A 24,758-nucleotide genomic window follows, 5' to 3' on the forward strand; every position below is an offset into this window, starting at 1 on the left:
ATGAGGATCTCCGTCTTGTCTGATTTCAGCTTCAGTCGGCTGCTCCTCATCCAATCGGCGATGGCCTTCCTTCCCTTGTGGAAGTTGGTTTTGGCTGTGTGCGGGTCCTTGGTGAGGGAGAGGATGAGCTGGGTGTCGTCGCGTAGGAGATGATGTTGAGGTCATGCTGGCGGGCAACTTGTGCGAGGGGGGCCATGTAGACAGTGTCAGGCTGAGGGATGAGCCTTGGGATACGCCGCAGATGATGTGGGTGGTTTTGGATCGATAGGGTGGGAGGCGGACGCTCTGTGTTCTGCCAGAGATGAATGATGCGGTCCAGTTGAGGGCCTTCTCTTGGATTCCGGCTTCTTGGAGGTGTGTCTTTAGGGTGCAATGGCAGACCGCGTCGAAGGCGGCTGACAGGTCCAGGAGGTTCAGGGCTGATGTTTCGCCGTTGTCTAGTTGGCGCCTGATGTCATCTGTGGCGGCGATGAGGGCTGTCTCGGTGCTTTGGTTTCTTCTGATTCCGGACTGGGACGAATCTAGGATGTTGTTGTTCTCGAGGTAGCGGGTCAGTTGTGTGTTGACAATTTTCTCGATGACTTTCACCGTGAATTGGAGCAGGAAGATGGGCCGGAAGTTCTTGAGGTCCTTGGGGTCCGCCTTGGGCTTCTTAAGAAGGGCGTTGATCTCGGCGTGCTTCCAGCTTTCCGGGAATGTGGCAGTCTCGAGGGAGATGTTGATGACCTTCCATTGGTGGGGTGCGATGGCTGCGTCTGCTCTGTTGAATACGTAGTGTGGGCGGGGGTCAGATGGTGATCCTGAGTGGATGGAGTTCATGACCTTGCGTGTCTCGTCGTAGTTGACGTTGGTCCAGGAGGTCAGGCCGTTGATGCGTGTGGGGTTCATTGGGCGGGTGGGGATTGGTGTTGTCGGGGTGGTCGAGATGTTGAAGCTGCCGTGGATGTCAGTGATCTTGTGGTGGAAGAAGGTAGACAACGAGTCGCACAGTTCCTGTGAGGGCGGGATGTCGTTGGTGTTACTGCTGGGGTTGGAGAATTCCTTCACGATACTGAAGAGCTCTTTGCTGTTGTGTGCGTTGTTGTCCAGGCGGGTTTTGAAGGAGGATCTCTTGGCTAATCTGATGAGGTGGTGATGCCTGTGGGTGGCGATAGAGTCACTGAACTGAGTCTAGGGTCCGGGGGGGTCTGTAGACGAGTGTTCCTCTTAGGGTGGTGATGGGGTCGGTGTGGATCCAGCAGTGCAGGTGTTCGGCTGTGCTGAGGGTGTCGCCTGAGTGGGTGGAGACCTTGAGGCTGGACTTGTGGACGATGGCTATTCCTCCTCCGATTCCGTTGGTGCGGTCTTTGCGGGAGATCTTGTAGCCGTCTGGGACGGCTATGGCTATGTCGGGTGCTGAGGAGTCGTTCCACCAGGTCTCGGTCAGGAAGGCAATATCTGGGGCAGAGGTGTCGAGCAGGTCCCAGAGCTCGACGGCGTGTTTGGGTGCGGAGCGAGGGTTCAGGAGTATGCAGTGGAGGTGGTTGGGTCCGGTCTTCGGGGGTTTTGTGACTCTTTCGCAGGTGAGGCTGCAGGTGCGGCAGGAGAAAGGTCAGTGGGTGCTATTCGGGGCGGCTTGGAAGCAGCTGTGGTTTCGTCCGTTGTTGAGTGCGTGGAGGGTGCTAGTGTTGCAGCATAGTCTAGCGTCATCGTGGCTGTTGCGGGGTCCAGGGGTTCTGGTGCTGGGCGCGGTCCAGGCGCGGACGGGCGCATAACAACACTATTACTGAATTAAGAGGCACTTCAGTTGTCCATTGCACCCTATATGTAGCCTGGATTTTTAGATAGAGCAACATTGTAGTGAAGTCTATTTAACCCCTCCCATGCTCGTGACGGAACTGTTCCATCACGAGCCTCGGTGGGCTGTGCTGGTGACGGAACGGTTCCGTCACGGCCTGCTCGCCGCGCCTGCGCGGCGCAAATTCCGCGCCTGCGCTGACGTTCTAAAGAGCAGGCGGGGCCGTGACGGGACCCTTCCACACAAGCACAGCTCACCTGCGGGCCGTGACGGAGCGGTTCCATCAGGAGCACGGGAGCGCCGCGCGGCCCCGCCTCCCCCTTAGCGCTGTGGCGGAATAGCCGCCGCAGCGAAGGGGTTAAATCAGAAACAAGGAAGGTGCTCGGATAGCAGCACACACCCTGAACTCACATACTTCAAAATGCTCTCAAGTGCTACGAGGAAAAAGGAAATACATTATTTGTTTAGAATTACACAATTTGTTTAAGCCTGGAAGAATTCTAGGAATTTATTTTCACATTGTATCATTCAGCCACTAGATGGGTATCTATTTTCGTCTCCTTTTACATCAAAGGTTATTTATTTAATTGTTGGGGCCACGGATTAGCGCACGAGTGGCAGGCAGAAGAATGCACATTCAAGCTCGGCTCGTTTTGGGCTCGAGGGTCTCAAAAGACCTCGAGCTAAACTAGAGCCAGGTATCTGGCTCGAGATTTCAGTGGCTCGCCCAGCTCTAACCACTGGTAAGCTGAGTCAAAACTCTTCTAGTTACAAAATCCTGGCACACTCTTCCAGCTACACAATCCTGCCACAGGCTCTGTAGATAAGAAGGGAGGCTCCCGCTGCAAAGAGGAGTTTGACAAACGCCCCTCCCGTCGACGGCGGCCGCCCAGCCTCTTTTCCGGGACGTCACGGGGCTGACAGCGCGAGCCAACCCTGGAGTGCTGAAGAAGAAGCGGCAGCAAGCGGTAGTTCCAAGTAGCGGTAGAGAAGAGAAACTCAGAGGCAGAGTTTGCGATACTATTGCAAGCGGGCCGAGCACAAACACTCCTGCTGCTCTCTCGTAAGTACTCTGTTTTTTTGTTATGTGTGCTTAGAGCAGCAGTGAAAACGTTTGTTTCACCCGTAACCGCTTGTATTAAAGTGAACGATAGACTTGTAAGTTAGGACAGCTGTTGTGAAGACCTGCCTGTCACCGTAAGCGGGCGCGTGCACGTCCCTCGGGTTAAAAGCGAGTTTGCCAGGTGTGTTCGAAAGTTTCTTTTCAGCCCCCACCACTTGCCTATTTGCGAGGATGGCCGTATGAGACTTTTGGCGGTTTACTTATGTTTTGTTGTTCCGACACCCGTAGTGTGTGACTGCGGGGAGAGAACCTGGAGGAGAGAGGTCCTCCTGTCTCACGTGGTACGTGTGTTAACAATGTTTTTTCTGACGGGTTGTTTGGTTGCCCCACAAGGTGCCCACGGCGAGAGAAGTTATTTTGTAATCTTCCCCTGCCTGGTGTTTGTGTACTTCTCACCCGTATTCCATCATCTCACATCGCATTCTCGTGTGTGCGCATCTCCAGTCCCGCGAGCAGAACGTGCTATTTTCAGTCAAAACAAGTTTGAGTGCGCCCTTCCTGTTGCTTATGTCAGAGCTGCAACCAGTTTCCCCTGGCATGCTTTAACAGGCAGAATGTTCCTCAGCGTTGCAGTCGTAAACCAGTATTGTTTGTCTTGAATCAAGCGTAAGCAAGCGCCAGACTTTGCCCTGCGAGGGTCGCCGGGAAGCCTGCGTGAGAGTGCGGTTGAGGCGCATGTGAAGCCCAAGGTCTCACAACGAAGCCGATACTCATTCTCGCTAAGTGAGCGCGCAGTACCATTAAAGATTCATGCATTTGGGCGGACACATCAATTTTTTTGTTCACGACAATTACTTTGTACAGGATGCAGGGAGAGCCCAATGGGGAATAAAGGGAGATAAGAACCTCCACCCCTTCCTAAAGTGGCTCCCACCGACCATTAATCTGCGTTCCTCTCCTCAGGGGTGAGGTGCGCGTCTTTTATATGGTGCGGTGTGTACTCCATCAGGCCTCAATGCATCGGTGGACATTCACAGGGCACTGGCATTTCCAACACCGTGTGCATGTGTGCAAGTGCTGTGGTTCCTTATTAACACCCTGTCGCGAGCTGTTCGAATGCCAATTGTCAATAATTAAAAAACAGAATTGTATTAAGAGATTGAACTTTGCCGCAAATCAGGTTTGATTCGCTCCTCAATTAAAGGCGAAGGGCGAATAGCAGCAAAACTACTAGTGACATAGTGCATATATAGGCAACACTCCACACCCGATGCGAAATAGCATGCATTGCATAATGGAATAAATAAATACACAACACAAATTTTTGTTTGGGAAAATATTGCTGCAGGTTTATTCCATACAAAAGTATGCAACATGGTGGTTTATCTTACGGGCGATCCAAGGGCAGGCAGCGTTGACTAACCTACGCTGCCCTGCCCGCCTGATGAGCCAAATAGCACTGAGGCCAACCCAATCAGTGCTACCAATTACTGTGTGGTCCGCCTCACTAGGATCACGTGGACCACTGGACCACCATCTTACTCGCGCCCCTTTCAGGGGGGAGAGTTGCAAGGCAAGCTCCCGGTTGTTCAGGCCTACAACCGACCTCAGGACCAGCGGGGCGCCTAAGCTTTTATTCTAGGGACCTGCCATGAGAACTCTTGAGATTTGGTGCTCCTGAAGAGGTACCCTTCAGCCTCCAGATCGCCCTGTAACTCCGCCTGCAACACAAAAGAAAACATTACAAGGTCCTTCCTAGCCATGCTTCCCATCCACACGCCGGGTAAGTGGTGGGGTGGGAGACGGTGTGTCCGGTGCAAAGAGGGCGTTAGAAAGGCAGGGGGAGGTATGAGTACCGTCCCCCCAACCCTTTAAGCGCTGGAAATGACGCGACCTGCACGCCAGGCAGAGGGACTCCTCCCCGGGTCCCTCGACTAGAAGGAGTGCTGGTGTGCCTAAGTGGCATCAAGGGGGACACCCTTTTAGGTGGCCCACTGCGTGAGCCGCGGGAAGCCACATAGTGCCTATATAGGTAACACTCCCCACCCATGCGAAATAGCATGCATGATGGAATTAATAAAAACACAACACAATTTTTTGTTTGGGAAAATATTGCTGTAGGTTTATTCCATACAAAAGTATGCAACATGGTCGGTTATCTTGCGAGCGATCCAAGGGCAGGCATTAGAGACTAACCTACTCTGCCCTGCCTGGCTGATGTGCCAAATTGCACTGTGGCCAACCCAATCAGTGCTACCAATTACTGTGTGGTCCCCCTCCCTAGGATCACGTGGACCACTGGACCACCATCTTACTCGCGCCCCTTTCAGGGGGGAGAGTTGCAAGGCAAGCTCCCGGTTGTTCAGGCCTACAACCGACCTCAGGACCAGCGGGGCGCCTAAGCTTTTATTCTAGGGACCTGCCATGAGAACTCTTGGGATTTGGTGCTCCTGAAGAGGTACCCTTCAGCCTCCAGATCGCCCTGTAACTCCGCCTGCAACACAAAAGAAAACATTACAAGGTCCTTCCTAGCCATGCTTCCCATCCACACGCCGGGTAAGTGGTGGGGTGGGAGACGGTGTGTCCGGTGCAAAGAGGGCGTTAGAAAGGCAGGGGGAGGTATGAGTACCGTCCCCCCAACCCTTTAAGCGCTGGAAATGACGCGACCTGCACGCCAGGCAGAGGGACTCCTCCCCGGGTCCCTCGACTAGAAGGAGTGCTGGTGTGCCTAAGTGGCATTAAGGGGGACACCCTTTTAGGTGGCACACTGCGTGAGCCGCGGGAAGCCACATAGTGCCTATATCGGCAACACTCCCCACCCAATGCGAAATAGCATGCATGATGGAATTAATAAAAACACAACACAATTTTTTGTTTGGGAAAATATTGCTGCAGGTTTATTCCATACAAAAGTATGCAACATGGTCGGTTATCTTGCGAGCGATCCAAGGGCAGGCATTAGAGACTAACCTACTCTGCCCTGCCTGGCTGATGTGCCAAATTGCACTGTGGCCAACCCAATCAGTGCTACCAATTATGGTGTTGTCCCCCTCCCTAGGATCCCGCGAACCACTTGTCCACCATCGTACTCACTCCCCTTTCAGGGCGAAGCGTTGCAAGGCAAGCCCCCGGTTGTTCAGGCTTACAACCGTCCTCAGGACTAGCGGAGCGCTGACGATTTTCTTCCAGGGACCTGCCATGATGACTCTTGGGATTTGGCACTGGCACCCCTATTGTGCTCATGAAGAGGTACCCTACTGTACCCTTCTGCTTCCAGATCACCCTGTAACTCCGCCACAGCCCTGGGGGCAGCCCCCATTGCCTACAGAGCCCCCCAGCAACACTGCTGTTTTCCTCACCTGCAACCCGCTGTTTCCAGGGCCTCCCTCATGTCCCATTGGAACAGCTCCATGCTCACTTGTGACAAGTGCACCCCATCTTTGTCAAAATAACCTTTGATGTATGCCTGGATTAGCCCGTGCCTGATGGAAGCCATATCCCCTTCAGTCTCTGAACTTGCACATGTCGCTGTTTATCCTTCTTCGGTAATGTACAACTGCCTCACAAGACCTGTAGGAATGTGATGGCCTCCCAGGGGGGAGCTCTACTCTTAACCACAGCAATATTACCCTTCAAGCTAATGTAGGCTCCAACCTCCTGCAATATGTAGTTGCAATCCTTCTAGCACTTTATGTGCCTTAACATCTGTTTCCCCAATTTGAGACAGCAGCACACTTGTTAGATTTTTTTACAAAAAACAGTGGACCCTAGTATTTGTGAGATCTGGGTAAGAATAGACATACACTAGATAGTTAGTATGTCCTTTGTCCAGCCGGACAGGAATTTATTTGAAAAATGCACACAATTAACAGCGATTCTTAAAATAATGTCAAGTGGGCACGGCCTGTGACCCACAACGAACAAGATAAAACAAACAGAATTCAGGCAAGAGCGAACAAGGCGGTCTGTGTACTTGTAGTCACTGAACAGACTTTATTGCATTTAGGGCATTTTATGTGGCTTTCACCCGGCGCAGGCGGCGTATTGATCATAGATTGACATAGAAGGGGGATCTATATCACCAAAATGAACATTTAAACGAAAAACGGCGCAGCAGTACATTTGTACCAGAGCGCTTAGGCTGCTGGAGTTGTCCCCTCTATTTGACACAAGGTGGGCCAAAAAGGGGAAATTATCCTACACCACTAGCACATGTGCCATTTATACTCTTAAAGTACTTAGTCAAACCAACCCCAGTGGACATATGATTCTGGTCTGGCTGATGAGGCTCTATTTTAGGCAGTGGGTTAATGCTGAAATCTAAATGTCTCTGAAGTGGGCTGCTGAAGGACACAAGACCCCGGCAGAGAACCAATGGGAATGGCTCTACTCGGTCAACGACCAGAAAGCCACCTCAAACCCCCAGAGACACCTTGGAGGTATGCTAAACTGCACCAAAATTTGTCTCCCTCTGTAACGGACTGGGAGCATTGCATGAAGGAACAACCTCTCAGCCTGTGAAGCTCGGTGTGAGCTCAGCTGGCTGAAGCTGCAACTGAATTCTATTACAATTGTTTGCCTAGGCCTGCAAAATTGAATTTTATTTCCTTATTCAGAGCCTGGGTGGAATAGAGGTGGTTGGGGAGACTCATACCTGCCTATGGAAACCAACATGTTGTCTATCCCCTTATTTGGGACACAGGTCGCTGATAAAAAAAAAAGCCCCTTCCAATCTCTGTTTCTAGCCCATTGAAGGATAAACCAAGTGGAGTTTGCCTGAAAGAACCCCCAGATTTGACACATGAAAATATGGCGCCTTCACAGGACCTGGAAATGGAGGACTAATGTGTGCTCTACTTTGTCCCCAGAGACTTTGCATTCTAGGTCAACGTAATGAACCCTGCTATGAAGACTCCAAAAGACAGCCAGCTGTATTACTCCCAGTGGGTCAAATCGTATACCAAACCTGCCGTCTGGAAATAGAGTAGAGATGTGCTGCAGTCAGGTGGTTAATGGAGGGTGCCATTGCCCATGTTACTGGGATCTGAACCCTTGACTTGGACGAGGCCCATGGCACCAGCTGCGGACGACTTCGCCTCTGCAGGTCCTGGATTCAGCCCAGTAAATATCCTTAAGTCTGATTAAATGAGACCTACTGACAGCCCCGTCATGGCACTCTGAGCCACTGAATTCTGTAAGCATACATAGGAGCATTACTTTGGAAGCTGAAATTAATGGCTTCTTAGGTTGACCTATTTGGCGCAATGATAATAAGGCTTTCCATTATTGCAATGAGAAATGGGGTAGCTGCTTTAGTACCAGTGCCAGGGTGAGACTGGGAATTGCTGTGATCGGCCCTGCCAATGTCCTGGTCAACGCTGTCCCTAGACAAACCTCCGATGTCTTCCAGGCAGAACCTAAAGATTGTCGCAGCTTTTTGGGAGTTTAACAATTCGGCCTCAATATTCAGTACCTAATCAAGTGTAACTTTGGGCTCACTGCCCCCTTCTCTGTCCCGTGACACCATAACTATGTCACGTTTTTGGCGCAAGAGAATCACCATCATCTTTTACATGCTGCTGCAAACCGTCAGTTGGGTGTGCGGGGGTGGGAGGGGCAGCAGGAGAGGAAGGGAAGCCAAGCGCTAAATACAAAAGGCACCACCTGAAAACCATATGACCCTTGGACACATTCGTCCCCAGGGCCACAAATGCACCACCTTCTCAAGCTGCAGACACTGAACCTCAGAGCCCCACAACCTCGAACTGCCAACGGTGAACAATTGTCGCCGCCCTGAGCGGCTATGCAGCCCGATGCAACCCGCAACAGGAGCAAGGATGAACCTTTCTGCCCCAACGGTACCAACTCACTTGTTGGGAATACAGAAGCTTGTCCCGCCTAACTGCAACAATCTGGGCATGACAGAGTATAAAACTGAAGGGGGCGTGGCTTGGACGCCGATGGCGATGGTCGCCCGAGAGCTCGGCTCCGAGGCTGAGCCCGCATTTATCCTGAATTCCGAGGGTTTTGGGGCGCCCCGACCCCCACAAATCGAAGATCAAGTTGAGGCCAACTTGGTGAGGCACCTGAGTGAACCCGAAAATCGACTGTTGTGGTCGAAAAGCGAAGTTGCGGAGGGAGCGGAGCGGAGCTCAAGATGGCGCCCGGACCTTCTCGATAGACTTGCCGAGACCCTCGGCCCGGAAGAGTCTGCCAGCTCTGCACGTGCCTTCTCCACGTCTCATCTCTCGGAAAGACGACTATCCACCCGACGACCTGGGAGTGTCCGGACACCGTAGACATCCCCGGAAGATTGATAGTCGATTTTTCGGCGCCGGATGGTCCCCGGCGGCCGGAGGTCTTGGCCAGAAAAGCGGAGCCACCCGAGACGGTCAGCTGTACTCCGCTGAGATCCTGTAATCACCTGACCCCAAGGAACTTTATAGGCGACACTATAACATGGCCCTGCGGGAGTCCCGGCTGTATTGGTGACCGCAATCCGAGGCCTCACTTGACCGACGGGCCCACGTCGACTGGTGGTGATCGCCCCCACTACCCCCTTGGTGACCTCCGGGGACTCAGCGGTGGCTCATCCCGAGAGATCGGAGTAGTGGCAGAACTCTGCGCCACTTCGTTGGGGACGATTGAAGGCCCACTCCACCGCGGCCGCTCAACGGGCGAGCAACAGCCGACGCCCATAATTGGTGGGTCGCCTGCCTAGCTTCATACTGCAGGGCACGCCCGCCATGGGACAACCAAGAGGGCCTAAAGGGACTACCCCGGCCGCCTCGGACACGGAAGCGCCGGATAAGGACGATCGAAGTGACCCGGAGAGTTCTGGAGGCCCTCACCTACAGCAACAATTCGACAGGATCCTGGAGGCGATAGCAGATATGCGAACGGCCCTACAACAAGACATCGCCCAGGTTGCGACGAGTCTGGGCCTCCTCAGGGCGGACCATGGTAAGCTCTCGGACAGAGTCAAAGAGGTAGAGAGCTTGGTGAAGGTCCTGGAGCCAGCGCAGAAGACTCTGGCCGCTGCGATGAAGGATGCCCTGACCCGGATCGGGGACTTGGAAAGACGGGGGGAGGACGCTGAAGGGCGTAATAGGAGGAATAATATTCGCGTAGTGGGCCTACCGGAAAAAAATCGAGAATGGTGACATGGTGGCCTATCTAGAATCTTGGCTCCGAACTGTGGTGGCGCCGGAGGGTCTGTCCTCCTTCTATACTCTGGAACGTGCACACAGAGTACCGGCCAGACCTCCTCAACAAGGCCGCTCCCCCCGCGCCCGGTGGTGGCGCGTTTATTGCATTTCCGGGACAGGGATCTGCTCCTCAATGCCGCCAGACATAATGGCCCATATCAGGTGGAGAACAGCCAAGTGAACATTTTTCCGGACTATATTTATGAGACCCAACGTAAGCGGACCTCCTTCCTAGCGGTCAAACGTGAACTGCGGGGCGAGGGTATACAATACTCTCTCCTCTTCCCTGCAAGACTCCGCATCATCCTTGATGATACGACCCAATTTTTTGAAACCCCGGAGGACGTCTGCACTTGGCTTGAACTGTACAGGGCTGGCAAAGATGGCTTCGGATCCTCCTTCCACGCGACGTCGGAGCCCGGACAACAACGGCGATCCAAAAGACTTCGGAGTCGCCGCGGTAAACCGGGCAAGCCCTCAACGGTAGAGACTTTGGCTGAACGGCGAGGAGTATTGGAAATGGTTTCCAACTTATCTGGCTCCCAGGGCGGCCCCATCGTCGAAGAATCGGAACCTGGCAGAGAGGGGGCTCACTCGGACACTGATGACTCGGAGACTGATAGAGTTAATTTACCAGTGGTTACTCTGGACTCGGCTGAGGGCATGCTGGATGGGCAGGGATGAACTCGGGTGAGCTGATTCCATTTGGGCGGGGGACTGTCACGGGAGGTGTGGAGGTTGTAGGAGTTGCTGCTGGACCATGAATCACCGATGGGGTTGGGGGGCCTTGCTCTGCCTGATACCTGTCATTTGGTGCTCGGTCTAGTCTCGGTAGCCCGAGACTCGGTGGCCCGTTGCTGGCGCCCGGCCCGCACTCGGCCCTTAAGGCACACCTGCGGTGGCTACCGCAGGATTAGTTGGGAGAAGGGAGTTTACTGAGGGTACAGTTTGGATGGGAACTGGATGGTGCTATTTGGGTCCTATTCTGGGGTGGGTGGGAGGGGGTTTGTTTCAAGGGGAAGTTTTGTTGTTCTTGGGGGGGATGGCCGCCATTGGTGTTGAATCGAATATTGAATGTTCCATGTCTGAGCGTTGTTGGGGGAACCTGGATGCAGCAATTTGGGACAATGGCTGAGATCACTAATGTAAAATGCGTCACTTGGAATGTGCGGGGCCTTCACACTATGTCCAGACGGCACAAAATTCACGCTTATCTGGTGCGTAGAGGGGTGCAAATAGCGTTGCTGCAGGAGACACATCTTACTAGGGCGGAAGGGGCGGCGCTATAGCGTAGATGGAGAGGGCAGGTTTACTACACTACATACTCAGCTTATGCGAGAGGGGTGTTGATCTGGATAAGAGCTGGGATACCCCTACAGGTTTCCAAATCTGTGGTGGATCCGGAGGGTCGCTACGTGGCTATCTCTGGCACATTGGGGGGGAGGGCACTGAATATTTGTTGCATTTATGCGCCTAACGTGGACCAGCTCGCCTTCCTATCCGGGTTGTCGGGCTCCTTGGCCCATTTCCTGTCGGGGACCCTCCTGCTGGGAGGAGATTTTAATTCGGTGGTGGACGTCGACATCAATCGTTCACACCCCCCCCCCCTTCCGGACTCCCCGGTCCGACGAGTAGCTAAAGGCAGGAGGGAATGGTAGGCTCAATGGGGGCTGACAGATATTTGGCGTGCGCAGCACCCCTATACTAGAGATTATTCGTACTTTTCTGGTATGCACGAATTACATGTGAGACTGGATGGGTTTCTGGGGTCGACGGAATTGGTGTCCGTGACTGTGCGATCTGAATATTTGGCTAGGACCATCTCGGGTCACAACCCCCTATTAGTGGATTTCAGTTGGTTTCCCGGGGTCCCCAGCGTACCTACTTGGAAACTGCGCCCCGAGATATTAGAGGACATAGTCTTCAAGGCGGACCTAGAGGATAAAATTACTGACTATTTTACGTCCAATGGGGGCACTGCTGGGTCGAGGGCCTCGGAGTGGGATGCATTCAAGGTGGTGATCAGGGGCTACTGTATATCCAAGAAAGTGGGAATGCGTCGTGTCATCCTTGATGACCTGGCCAACGCGGACCGGAAGCTCCGCGAGATGGAGCTTCGCCGCCCCGGCCACCCAGAACTTCAGGAACTTACTGCTGCAGCGAGAGAGGCTGTGGCGGCGGAGGTCGAACGATTGCGACGTTTCGATTATAAGGCCTATGTCACCAGATCGCTCACGGAAGGGGACAAGTCGGGCGCGCTCTTAGCTTGGTTGGCCAATCCTACGCGCCGGACCTCCCCGACGGTGTTCATACGCACCGCGGAGGGACTTGAGGTGCATACCCAACCGGAGATACTTGATTGCTACTTGCGCTACTATGAACGGCTATACCATAGTAGACTGACCCGTGACCCTACCCTGCTCGACGATTATTTACAATCCTTAGAGATTCCCGCACTGGAACTTGACATAGCGAAGGCCCTGGGCACCGATATAGAAATTGGGGAAATCCGTAGCGCGATAAAAGGGATGGCAAGAAACAAGACCCCGGGCCTCGATGGGCTCCCGGTTGAATTCTACTCCACCTACGTAGATCTATTAGCACCCCGACTGTTAGTAGTCTACAAGGAAGCGAAACGCTTGGGACGCCTCCCTGGCTCGATGTATGAAGCCTTGGTAGTCCCCCTCCTCAAACCTGGTAGGGAGTCCGCTGACCCGGCGTCCTATCGACCGTTATCAATGCTAACGGTCGACTATAAGATTCTAAGCAGCATATTGGCATCGAGACTGCTGGGACACATGCGTTCCTTGGTGCATGAAGACCAGGCAGGCTTTATCCCTAAACGCAATACAACCATGAATATTCGTCGCTTATTTCGTCTGCTAGAGGAATCACACACGGAGGCCCTGTGCCCCTTGGTCCTTTCGGTTGACCTGGAAAAGGCCTTTGACAGCCTGGAATGGGAATATTTGCGTAGAGTACTACTGCGTTTCGGTCTGGGAGAGGGATTTGTCAGATGGACCATGGTGCTCTATGCCTCGCGTCGGCCAAGGTGAGGGCGGGCCCGCTGGTCTCTCAACAATACCCAGTAGAACGTGGTACAAGACAGGGATGCTCGTTATCCCCTCTGCTCTTCGCGCTCGTGGTGGAACCACTAGCGTTGTCGGTCCGGACCGGAGCTTATTTCGGCGGACTGCGGACCTTATCTGGACAGCAAAACCTCTCTCTGTATGCCGATGACCTGCTGCCCTTCCTTGAGGACTCGGGTAATGCTCTGGATGGGGCTGAAGAGGCTCTCACAACCTTCGGGGAGATCTCGGGCCTTAAGGTGAATTGGGCCAAGACCTGCCTATTTACGGTTCGGAAGGGAGAGCCCAGACCCGACACCACTAGAGAGATTAGATGGGAACCTAGCAGCCTCAAATACCTGGGGGTATACGTGTACCATGACCCCGCCGATCTTCTGGACGGCAATATAGCCCGCTGTATTCGCGCGCTGCAAGGCAGCAAGGATTTCTGGGCCACCCTGCCGCTTTCGGTGGCTGGGCGTATAGCACTGTTGAAAATGGTGGCACTACCCCGGCTGATATATTATTTTAGAGCGCTCCCAATTTGGGTTCCGCCGGCTACCTTCCGGCTCTTGAGATCCATGGTGGTGGGGTTCCTCTGGGGGTCGGGCCGCCGAAGGGTGGCACTCAGGACCCTGATGAGACCAAAATCGGAGGGCGGCCTAGCTGTGCCGGATTTTGAAAAATACTATTTAGCGGCTCAGTTGCAAACCTTCACCCAGGAGATAGCGAGAGAGTTCCGAGGCCCGGAAGATGGGAGAGGCAGGGGAATGCCCAGACACGTTATATCCTACGTTGCATTGCGCCAGCGCTTAGCTCTGCAAGACCTTACGCTCGAGGACCGGACTATACGGCTGTGCTGGAATCGCGCCCACGCCCGGGGGGAGCTGAAACTCCCATATGCCCCGGAGATTCCATTGGGGATGTTAACGGCCTTGCCGCACAGTGGAGACTGGTCTCGCTTAAGGCATTGAGAAGATGCAGGATTGCAGTTAGTGGGAGATCTTTATGAAGATGGGGTGTTACTGCCCTTCCAGGTGATTCTGGACCGTTTTGGCGTTCCCCGAGGCAACTTCCTCCTTCATACAGCTATAATTAGGGCAATTCAGACGCACTGGAAGAGGGGTATGGAGGAGCCACCAACATCATCGGTGTGTCAATATGTTATGATGTCCTCGGGGACGGTCAAGGCAGTCACGTGCTTATATAGGGTCTGCCCCCGCTTGCCGTACTGCGGAACCGCTGGGAAGCCGACATAGGGAAAGATATACCGGAAATGACGTGGGCACAACTAATGCGTCGAGCCTGGAAAGGCACGCGTCACGCCCGGTTTCAATTGGTTCATTTTTATATACTCCACAGGGCCTACCTGACTCCGGCGAAAATCCAACAATACTTCGCCACAGACACGGTGGCTTGTCCCAGATGCCGAGCACCCGCGGCAGACCTCATACACATGCTGTGGTCCTGCCCAGCGCTGTCCTCCTACTAGCTCCTGATAGAGGACACCCTCAATGGGGTCACTGGGAGAACCTTGACTTTCGACGCGGCGGTGGGGATCCTACACTGGTTCCCTCATACCCCTAAAAATAAAATCTCAAGTAAATTTATTGACCTAGGGCTCATTCTTGCTAAAAGGGAGATAACCAGGCATTGGAAGGCAAGAGTTGGTCCAACGGGAGCTAAATGGCACAACGAACTCCTGAAGTGGGCCACAGGGGAGAGCACCTTGCGATACCAGCTGGCGAGGCGACAGCAGAATGAGATGTCGCAGGAAGCTGCATTGGAATGGGAGACGTTAGTGCAGGCCCTGCGAGATTACAGCGCTTCCAGCAATTCCGAGAGTGATGACGCAGCACAACCTGAGTCCCGTTAGTTGCCCATAACACTGATCTCTACTCAGTTACTTAAGGTTTCTTCCCACAAGCTCTTTTTACACATACAACACACTGATGGCGGGGCTGGGCGGGGGGAGGGGTTGGGTTGAGTGGGTGTTGGGGGGGGTTTGTTCTTTTAGGATGTTTTAGAAAAGCAGATGAAGGTCGCTCGTTTATCCGGATCAGCCTCAGCAATATAACGGATCCCCATATGCGATTTTATAGCAGACGCCGCCCGACCCTCGGGTTGCGGGCTGAATGGCTGTGTAACCGGACTGAAACCAGAGAAGCAGGCAGTTCTCTTCGGCCGAATAGGGAAATAATTGTTTTTCGCCGGGAGGACAAGACGAAAGCGCCCCTGGTTTCCACTTCTTTTAAACAGAAAAAGACGCTCTTTAACGAGCAGTATCGCCAAGCGTACCACGTTTATCTGCAGGACTTTTAAACCGAAGTCAGACACACAAAAGTGTGAAAGAAAACTGATGTCACCTCACTTATCCTTAAGCGCACATTTCTACAACTGAACGTACAGGGAGTTTATCCAAACAAGAATTTAAAGGGTGATCGTTCTTGACCCCAGATACACGACAGACAAAAGATTGAGTCTTGATAAAGGTGGTCCAAAACCATTTCAACCACCGAAACGCGTCGACGCAATTTTCAAGTACAATTCCTAGACTCGGATACCGGTGTTGACACAATATAAAAACTGTGCACAGCACATGGTTATCACATTGAGTTCGAATGTACACCTAGTACTGTAACAATTGGATGTCGTACTGTTGTCTGTTCCCCTTTCCTCGTATCAATATTGCTGGTCGATTTTGATCTCCATGTATGCCAAAAAACCGTTTTAACAATTTTTTCCTCCAATTTATTTGTTTTTATTTGTGTACCGTGGTGCTCTTGCCCACTTGTGTTTTTTAATATATTTTGTAATATTAATAAATTGTGTACAATTTTCTTAACTTTATTGTCCTAATTGATTTGTTATTTAAGTTGTTTTATTGAATATCTTATTCAAGGGAACTTCTTCTCAGTATTGGTTGTTTAACCCTACTTCCCTTGAATCTTTTAAGGGGTACCTCTCACTTTGTTTCATTTGAATGGCTGTGTATACAAGGTGTTTCCTCACGGGGGTTCGGTTGTTTTTCTTCTATACTGAAGCTATATCGCTGATCTGTCATGTAACTTTGGCTAATTCCTGCAATAAAAATATATTAAAAAAAAAAAAAATGACAGAGTATAAAACTGAAAGTGTACTAAGAGGGGCGTATCTGATATCAGGCAACTCATCCCTTGTCATCGGAAGGATGAGTCCTGAACAAACACAATTATTAACAACAACAGGGGCAGCCCTGCACACCTGAACCAGGGGCAGTCAATATTTAGTCCTAACAACGGTTCGAGATACTATTTACTTAGACATACAAATTTTACAAGCAATCAGTGATACTGACAAATTAAATAGTTCAAAAAAGGAGAAAAAAAGGACTAGATAGAAAAAACTATATAGAGCGAGAAACCCATATAAAGAAGTATTACAAAATGTCAATTTTATTTGATTTATAAATAGGAAAACAATTAAGACACTTGAAACAATACACTGGTACATAAAAAATTGAGTCATACAATACAAAACAAGACAAGTGGCAGACTGAAGGGATTACATAACAAAAGAGGATCAGGACAAAACTGAAACAACATCAAGTGTAACAATGCGTCCTTCATTAGTTACAGCTACAAATGCGTCATATGCCGTAACTAATGAAGGATGCATCGTCACACTTGATGCTGTTTCAGTTTTGTCCTGAACCTCTTTTGTTACGTAATCCCTTCTGTCTGCCACATGTCTGGTTTTGCATTGTATAACACAATTTTTTATGTACCAGTGTATTGTTCTGAGCATTTGTCTTAATTGTTTTACTATTTATAAATCGAATAAAATTGTAATTCTTTTATATGGGGTTCTCTCTCTATATAGTTTTTTCTATATAGTCCTTTTTCTCCTTCTTTTTGAATTATTTAATTTGTCAGTATCACTGATTGCTTGTAAAATTTGTATGTCTTTGTAAATAGTATCTTGTACCGTTGTCCTTTTACGTGGCCCAATGCGTGAGCCGCGGGCAGCCACAGTATGTAAAGACAAAAACTAGACTGGAATAAATTTCCACTCCTGACCTTGGACAACCTTTGACTTCATTGTAAAGATTTTACCTCTAACGTTTGTCTTGCAGCAGCAACGAGGAGTGGGGCGCTTTGTTGACATTGCTCTTATAACCAAGTGCCTAAAATAACATCAATGATTACTCGTGTAGAAGTCAGTGGTTGCTTGCATCATAGGCTGGAGAGGACAGATGATGGGCATCAAAGAGGAAAAGTGTGTCCAGGACGTGTTCAGCAAACTTGTAATGGAGCTCCTCAATGGAGGCTTTCAGTGCATGCAGCATCAAGGCTAGGCTCGAGGTGCGCACACAGTCAGCACCTTGTCGAAGACTTTTGCATATCTTCAGCGTACTTAGGAGGCTGCAGCTCCTCCTCAAAACTCGAAAAATCAACATTAAGCCCAGTAGTTTGTAAAAAGGCCCAAAAACTTTATTCAGCTCTATTATCACAACTAAATGTGTCCCTGTTTTGTATTGATCTCACTGCGTTGCTTTAAGTCTTAAAACTGAACAAGTGGTTTTTTTAAAAGTCAGATTTCATCAACAGGGCATATGTGTCAGTAGAACTTTGTGTTCACCAGTGTAATTTTAAAACATGATCTCATTGACGATGGGGTGCATGAGAAACTCCACCGCTCCTGTCAAGTGGGATCGAGAGCAAAAAAGTGTCAGTGTGTGTAAAAAAACAGGAGGAGAAAAAGAGCTTGTAAAGGAGGTGAAGTGAGAGGGTTTGTGACCAGGGAATGCAAGGGGTTTGATGGAAATGAGGTTGGGAGTGGGGTTGTAGTTGTCTTGAGAGGAGCTTGTGAGTGTTAGAGAGAGAGTCGTCTGATGAGAGGAGTGTGTGGGATAGAAAGGAGGATCCTAGATAGAAGATTTATTTCCACACTTACTGCTGGCGGTTTATTGGCACATTCTAGCCGCTTTGCAGCCCGTTACTCGCGCTTCCTCCTGAGCCCTGATTTGGAAAGGGTGGGAGGACACCACTTCCTGGTTGGACACCGCTTAGCGGTTAGCGCTCTAGCGGTTCACTAGCTCGGGGCTATTTAGCCCTCGCCTCCCTGTGTACGCACAGCGGGAGCCGAAGAGCAGCCAAAGAGTGGCCCGTCTGTGCCCGTCCGTGCCAGAACGGGCCAGGGGCCTGTTACTCTGTTCCTTTTGTCATGGAATCCCTGCAAGATTTACGATTCAGGTACTCCTCTCACGATTTATTTAATCTACAGCCCCAGGGGGTGGAGAGATGTATTAGTGACTGTTGGCCAAGTCCTGAAGGACCTTTTTCATGTGCCAAGTGTAGGTTTCAGGCTACACACACATCAATTATCAGGGGTTACGTTAGGAAGAATACTTCTATGATGGAAGGCTGGAAAAGCTTCCTACTAAATGTTCGCTCCCTACCACGACATCATTTACAAATATGGGATCTTATCCATACCCTTAAACCTGAAATTAGCTTCCTTACTGAAACGTGGCTAAAACCGCATACTACCCCTTCCATCACACTGGGGATTCCCGCTGGGTATAAAATTCTAAGGCAGGATCGTCCTGATAAAATCGGTGGTGGTATCGCCATTATACATAAAGAACATCTTAAAGTCATCGTTATAGAACAGATTATTCAGCTTGCTATGGAAGTTATGATTTTTACAATTGTCATAGGACCTAAGGAGCACTGGAAGGGTGCCTTAGTTTATCGCCCCCCTGGACCCAATGCTGGTTTCACCTTAGTGTTGATGGAATTACTGGCACAACACATGAAAGTTGGAGAAAAGTTTATTTTATTGGGAGACTTTAACTTTCATGTGGACAATGTAGACCATCCAGAGACAAAGACTTTAATATCTGACCTGGACTTACTGGGTCTTGAGTTACAGAATAGTGGGCCCACTCACAGAGGTGGCCATACACTGGACCTAATATTTACTAATTGCACCTCAGTATATTGTCATCATCCTAAAGCAGTTAATTGGTCAGACCATAGTATGCTTGAATTTATCCCTAAGGGTCTAAACAAACCAAATAAACCCCCTATCATACCGACCATTAAACGAAGGCCCTGGCATAAGATTACTTTAGAAACAGTGGAAGAAGTCTGGAATGAGCCCGTAATATTGGACTCCGATGACATTGGGTTAGCCTTGTCTAAATTTGATGCCACCTTATCTGACATGTTGAATCACTTGGCCCCTTTAAAAACAATTAAATAACCGTCTGTGGCCAAGAGAGAGGTATGGTACACTGAATCCTTAAAATTAGAAAAACAAGGGTGTAGGAAGCTGGAAAAACTCTGGAGGAAAACTCATACCAGTGAAAATAGGATCAACTATCAAAAAGCAATGTCTGCCTATTATAAAAACATTAAGCAGGCAAGAAAGAACAGCATTATTGCACAATTAGCGGAAGCTGGCAATTCCCCCAGAGAGTTGTATAAAATCTTAGATACTTTCACTAAACCAACTGCATGTGAAAGTCCAGACGAATTCACACAAATCCTGTGTAATAACACCTCTCAATTTTTTGAGGATAAAATTGAGACAATTTATAAAAAAATCATCATTACTGCCCAACGCCCCAGTGATCTGGAGCATTCCAGCATGAATTACCCCGACACATCTAGAGGTGCCTTACTTACCTTCCCTGAGATTAGTTATAGTGATACCCAGACACTAATAAACAATATGAAAACAGGATCCCCTCTTGATGTGATACCAGCTAAGCTAACTGTTACCTTGAACAATATTCTTTGCTCCACAATTCAAAAGATTCTAAACCTCTCCTTCAAAGAAGGTCAGCTCCCTCGGCAGTGGAAGGAGGCAGTTGTGAACCCAATACGGAAGAACACGGCCTTGCCATGGACAGAACTCTCCAACCTCCGCCCCATCTCTCTCTTACCTTTTTTAAGTAAATTGGCCGAGAAGCATGTAAACATCCATGTGTCCAGGTTCATAGAGGTGACAGGGGGCCTGGACCCATCACAATCTGGGTTCAGGCCCAAGTACAGCACAGAATCGGCACTCCTCTCCGTGACTGACAACATCAAGATGTCACAGGATAGAGGAGGATCAATGATTCTGGTGCTGTTAGACTTGTCGGCTGCCTTTGATACTGTGTCTCATGAGATTCTTCTCGACCGATTGCAGAGAGTGGGGATTGGAGGATTGGCACTGTCCTGGTTGGAGAGTTTTCTCTCCGGCCGCTCACAATTTGTTAGCATGGGACCCTATCGTTCCATCTCGAGGATACTCACTAAGGGGGTGCCACAGGGCTCATGCCTAAGCCCCACATTATTTAATGTGTATGTGGCCCCCCTTGCAGAGATTGTGAGAAGGTTTGGGTTCACTCCAGTGTCATATGCTGATGACACCCAGCTGCTTTTCCCTTTCAACTCTCTTACGCCCGAGGTGAAGAACAGTTTTGCCGAGGGCATGAGAGCAGTATCCAACTGGATGGCTACCAACTGCCTCCAGTGTAATGTCGGGAAGACCGAGGTAATGCTATTTGGGAAAGCTAGCATGCTCTGGTCTCCCGACTGGTGGCCTTTAGATCTTGGCCCTGTCCCATGCCCAAAGCCAACTGTTAAGAACTTGGGGGTGAAACTGGATCAGAACTTGAGCTTAAAGGAGCATGCTAACTATGTCACAGGAGCCTGTTTTAGAACAATTGGCCAGTTAAGGCGAATCTTCCCTATGCTGCCTGACAACCACAGGAAGACTCTTGTACAGGCCCTGGTAATAAGCCGCCTAGACTACTGCAACGGCCTCCTCATATCAGCAAATGAGGAGGCGCTTAATCGTTTGCAGGTGGTCCAAAATACGGCGGCCAGACTAATTTTAAATGCTCCTGCAAGGACCCCGTCCAAACCCTTGTTAAGACATCTTCACTGGTTGCCCATACGACAACGTGCTACATTTAAAATCTACTGTTTAGTGCACAAATGCCTTTATGGGCAAGGCCCTAGATATTTGGCACAAAAATTTCAGATATACAAGCCTGAACGTCTATTACGTTCCAGCAACCAATGTCTACTGGAAATTCCTACTATAAAAAAAGTCAGACAAGGTGGACGTGCCCTATCATTTATAGGCCCAACCATGTGGAACAAACTTCCATCTGACCTAAGACACAATGACAACCATCTGTGTTTTAGGAAGGCCTTAAAAACTCTTTTGTTTCAGGTAGTATAACCCTCCCTGTGGTATTCCACAGAGACGACATATTCCAGCATTCTTGCGAGCAAAGCGCAGAGATACCTCATGGGTCGATTCTGGCACGATCTAAGTAATTAAATAAATAAAATAAATAAATAAGGGTTTATGAAAAAGCTCAGACCCAGAGAGAGGCTGTGAGGAGGCTATAAAAGAGGACACAATGAAGGCCAGGTAGAAAGTATGATGGTGTGAGAGGTTCAAAGTTCAAAAAATTTGTATAGAGGTATTGAAAAGTGAGAGGAGGTGAGTAGCGCATCTGAGGTTTTAGATGTTGGGCTTGGCCCTTATGGCAGGTTCACCTCTAATCTTTTTGCTTTTAATATGTGATCTGGGTTGATGATTTTTGGTCTCTGCGCACTTTTTTCCTGTGTCCCAGAGTAAAGTGCGTGCGTGTGGTAAGGCTGGCCTGCCCTCCCATAGGAATGCTTGGGGAATGTCTGTGTCCCTGGTAGTTCCTGATGCGTGGGGAGTGCAGGCTCGAGTTTGGTATGTGCGGATTCGTAAGAGTGAGTGCTTCGTAATGATGTATGTGGCATGATTGTGTCTTGTGTGGAAGTGCCACTTCTAGGAGTTGGCATATTAGTGTAAAATATGCCTGGCATGTGATTGGCTGGAGCTGGCTTGCAAGCCTGGCTCCAGGAAGTCTGGATGGGTCTGCCCGGTGGTGGGTGTGGAGATTAGCATGCTGATGGCTGGGGAGGAGTGCACCTGGTTCCTGAATAGGGCTGGGCTTTCCCCACACAATGCTGTCTCCGCCCCCTGTGGGGCGACTGATGACCCTAGCCTGCCAGTGAATAGAGTGAGGGGCTGAGCACATCAATGGTGCTCCAAAACCAGCTGCGACTGGTTTCTCCCCTCACCTTGTGAAAAAGACAAAGGATTTAGTAGTATAAGAAGGGGCTGTGTCCCCTTGCAATTGGTTCTGTTCTGTTCCAGGATCCTGCCTGAGGGGGCTGCTGCTGTTGCAGGGCCAGGAGGACCGCCACTTGGATTGTCTCCCTGCCTGGAGACCCAGTGAGCTGGCTCTGGGCCCAGCCTTGCCCCACTGCCTGCCTACAGACTCTTGCAGGACTTTTTGGTGTCTTTAGCGCTGGGAGCGCTTTCCTTTCCCTGCTAGCGCTGAGGAACGCTTTACTTTTCCTCTAGCGCTGGGAGCGCTTTGCTAGCTGTGCAGGTGCCCACACTGCTTGTGGTTGCCTTGGCGAGTGCCCACCTCGCTTATTTTCTATTATTTTGACCCCTGGCAGGTGCCCACCCCGCCAGGGGCCTGGCCGCTATTTTTATATTTTAAATTTATCACGAGGGAGCCTGCCCCTCTGATAGTGATACCCCGCCTGCAAGTGCCTGAAACGGGCCGCCGCACTGCCCGCGACGACGACCCGGAAGTGTATGCCCTGCGCGGCCCGACCGGGAGAAGGACTGGAAGTCCCGCCCTCGGCGCCGCAGCGCGAGGAGAGGAGGAAGGCTGCCGGTGCTCGCTGGGCTCCCGTGAGGAGAGGAGAGCCCCGCACCGAAAGAGGGACCGGCCAAAGCAGAGACGGAGCAGCTGAGGGTCCGGAGAAGGAGAGAGCCCCGCTAGTAGAAGCCCAGCAGGAGAGTCGACGCCGCCTCCCCATGTAGCCGGTGAGTGCGGGCGGGCTCCGGGGTCGCTCCTTTGCCCAGGGCTCCAGAGGTCATTGTTATTCCGAGTTCACGAGGGACTCCAACGAGCGGGCCTAATTGTTTTAGGGCCGCAAGAGGCTCTTGGGGGCCTATTGTTATTCCAGAGTCCCCCGAGCGGGACTCTGACGTCTGGGCCACATTGTTCCACGAGCCCTGAGAGGCTCAGGAGGACCATTTTGGTTGTTAGAGCCCGCGAGGCTCCCACTTGCCCCACAGATCGTACCGAGCCCTGGAGGCTCAAGGGGGCACATCTGTTATTCAGAGCCACGAGAGGCTCAGGCGCATCCTTGTTTGTTTAGAGCCCAGCGAGGCTCTTGAGGGACAGTCAGTTGGTCAAGCCCAGAGGCTCCCACGCTGTGTTTCGCCCCACCATTGTTCTTGAGCCCACGAGGCTCCAACGTTGGCATCATCATTGTTTACAACTGCCCAGCACTTCGTGGGCAGTTGCCACGTTTAGGTTTGTTCTTTGCTGCCTGCGCAGCCTGCCCTGACATTTTGGAGTAAGGGCATTTCAGCCCTTTCGAGGCCAGTTGGCCTGAGGGACAGTTCTGGTGTTGTGATGTGCACCTTAAGCAATTTATGATTTACTTGCTAATGTGATTCATGCGCAAAGGTATTACCTTTGCTAAATGTGACCTGCTTAGGTGATTGTTTTATGTTTCCTATAGGTCTTGATAATAAGGTCCTAGTTCCCATGTTTCCTATAGGTCCTGATAAGAAGGTCGTAGTTCCCTGCGTGATTTTCCTAAGGTGGTTAGGGTTGCGTAGGAGGTATTTACCCTTTACCAATGATTACTGGTTGTGTGCTATATTTACTATTTTGGTGCTACAGTCATTGTATGTCTATGTGCTAAGTGTTATACCTGCAAGTATTATTATTTCTACAAAGTGCTAATTACAACAAGTGCTAATTCTAAAAGTGCCTACCCCTGACAGTGGGCCATGTGGCCCTGTCCTGTACATAATCCCCTGTAAATTCTGCCTGTTGGCACATTGTAAAGTGTGTGTTTATCTAATATGTTTTGCTGTAATACAAAGGCTATTTTTTATATAACCTTGTGTGGAGTTTCTTTTGTGGTGGGCCTTGGGTGTTGTTGCTGGGTGCGCGCGCAAACGCTTTACACATCGCCTCCGAGATTAGCCTTGCTGCTCGCGTCACGTTACCTAGAGGGTGAGCAGGGGTTATCTTGGTGTGTAACTCCCTTGCCCTGATTTGGGAATGGTGATCTCTGACTGACTTTGGCGCGAGCCTTGGCCAGCCAGGGGTCCCGTTTCTAACAGTAGAGATAGGAGTAGCGAACTGAAAGTGGAAGATGGGACGGGGAAGGAGCAGCAAATGTGAAATAGAGAAGGAAAGTAAGATGATAAAAGGGAATGTAGTGAGTGCAAGTAGAGGAAAGAGGACGAATAAAAAAAGTGATCAAGAGAGGTGGTGTGACAGATGATTGTGTGTGAGAAAGAGGAGCAGGTAGGGACATCCTTCTAGTAGTACCCTCGGCATCCTTCCGGTGAATGCTAGGCTACTACCAGAAGAGGATGCCATATTATCAGTATAGGCAGCAAATGGTCACCCATACTAGAGGATGTGTCACAGAAAAACGTTAATTGACTACTGTGGCAACAGTCTTTGCGCTAGCCCTTTATGGTGGAGAGTGCAATAGTGGTAGGAGAAGGGAGGAAGTAAGAGATGATGAGAGTTGGGAAATGAGGAGAGTGGGTGTTAAAGAATA

At 50.4% G+C, this 24,758-nt stretch overlaps 1 protein-coding gene across 3 annotated transcripts in view; it reads left to right on the top strand.

Moving 5' to 3' along the window:
• The first annotated feature begins 2,678 nt into the window (after positions 1-2,678).
• Positions 2,679-24,758, top strand: part of GCNT4 (glucosaminyl (N-acetyl) transferase 4) — a 203,200-nt gene continuing 181,120 nt past the window's right edge. For 2 of the 3 annotated variants that reach the window (XM_086960770.1, XM_086960769.1), the window contains exon 1: positions 2,680-2,840. The gene's annotated coding sequence lies outside the window, so the exon portion shown is untranslated. Of the gene's footprint in view, positions 2,841-24,758 lie in introns of all 3 variants that reach the window. The other variant, XM_086960771.1, reaches the window with a different exon arrangement.

This window comes from Lissotriton vulgaris, chromosome 3_1 (assembly GCF_964263255.1).
Source record: "Lissotriton vulgaris chromosome 3_1, aLisVul1.2, whole genome shotgun sequence".
Classification (NCBI taxonomy): Eukaryota; Metazoa; Chordata; class Amphibia; order Caudata; family Salamandridae; genus Lissotriton; species Lissotriton vulgaris.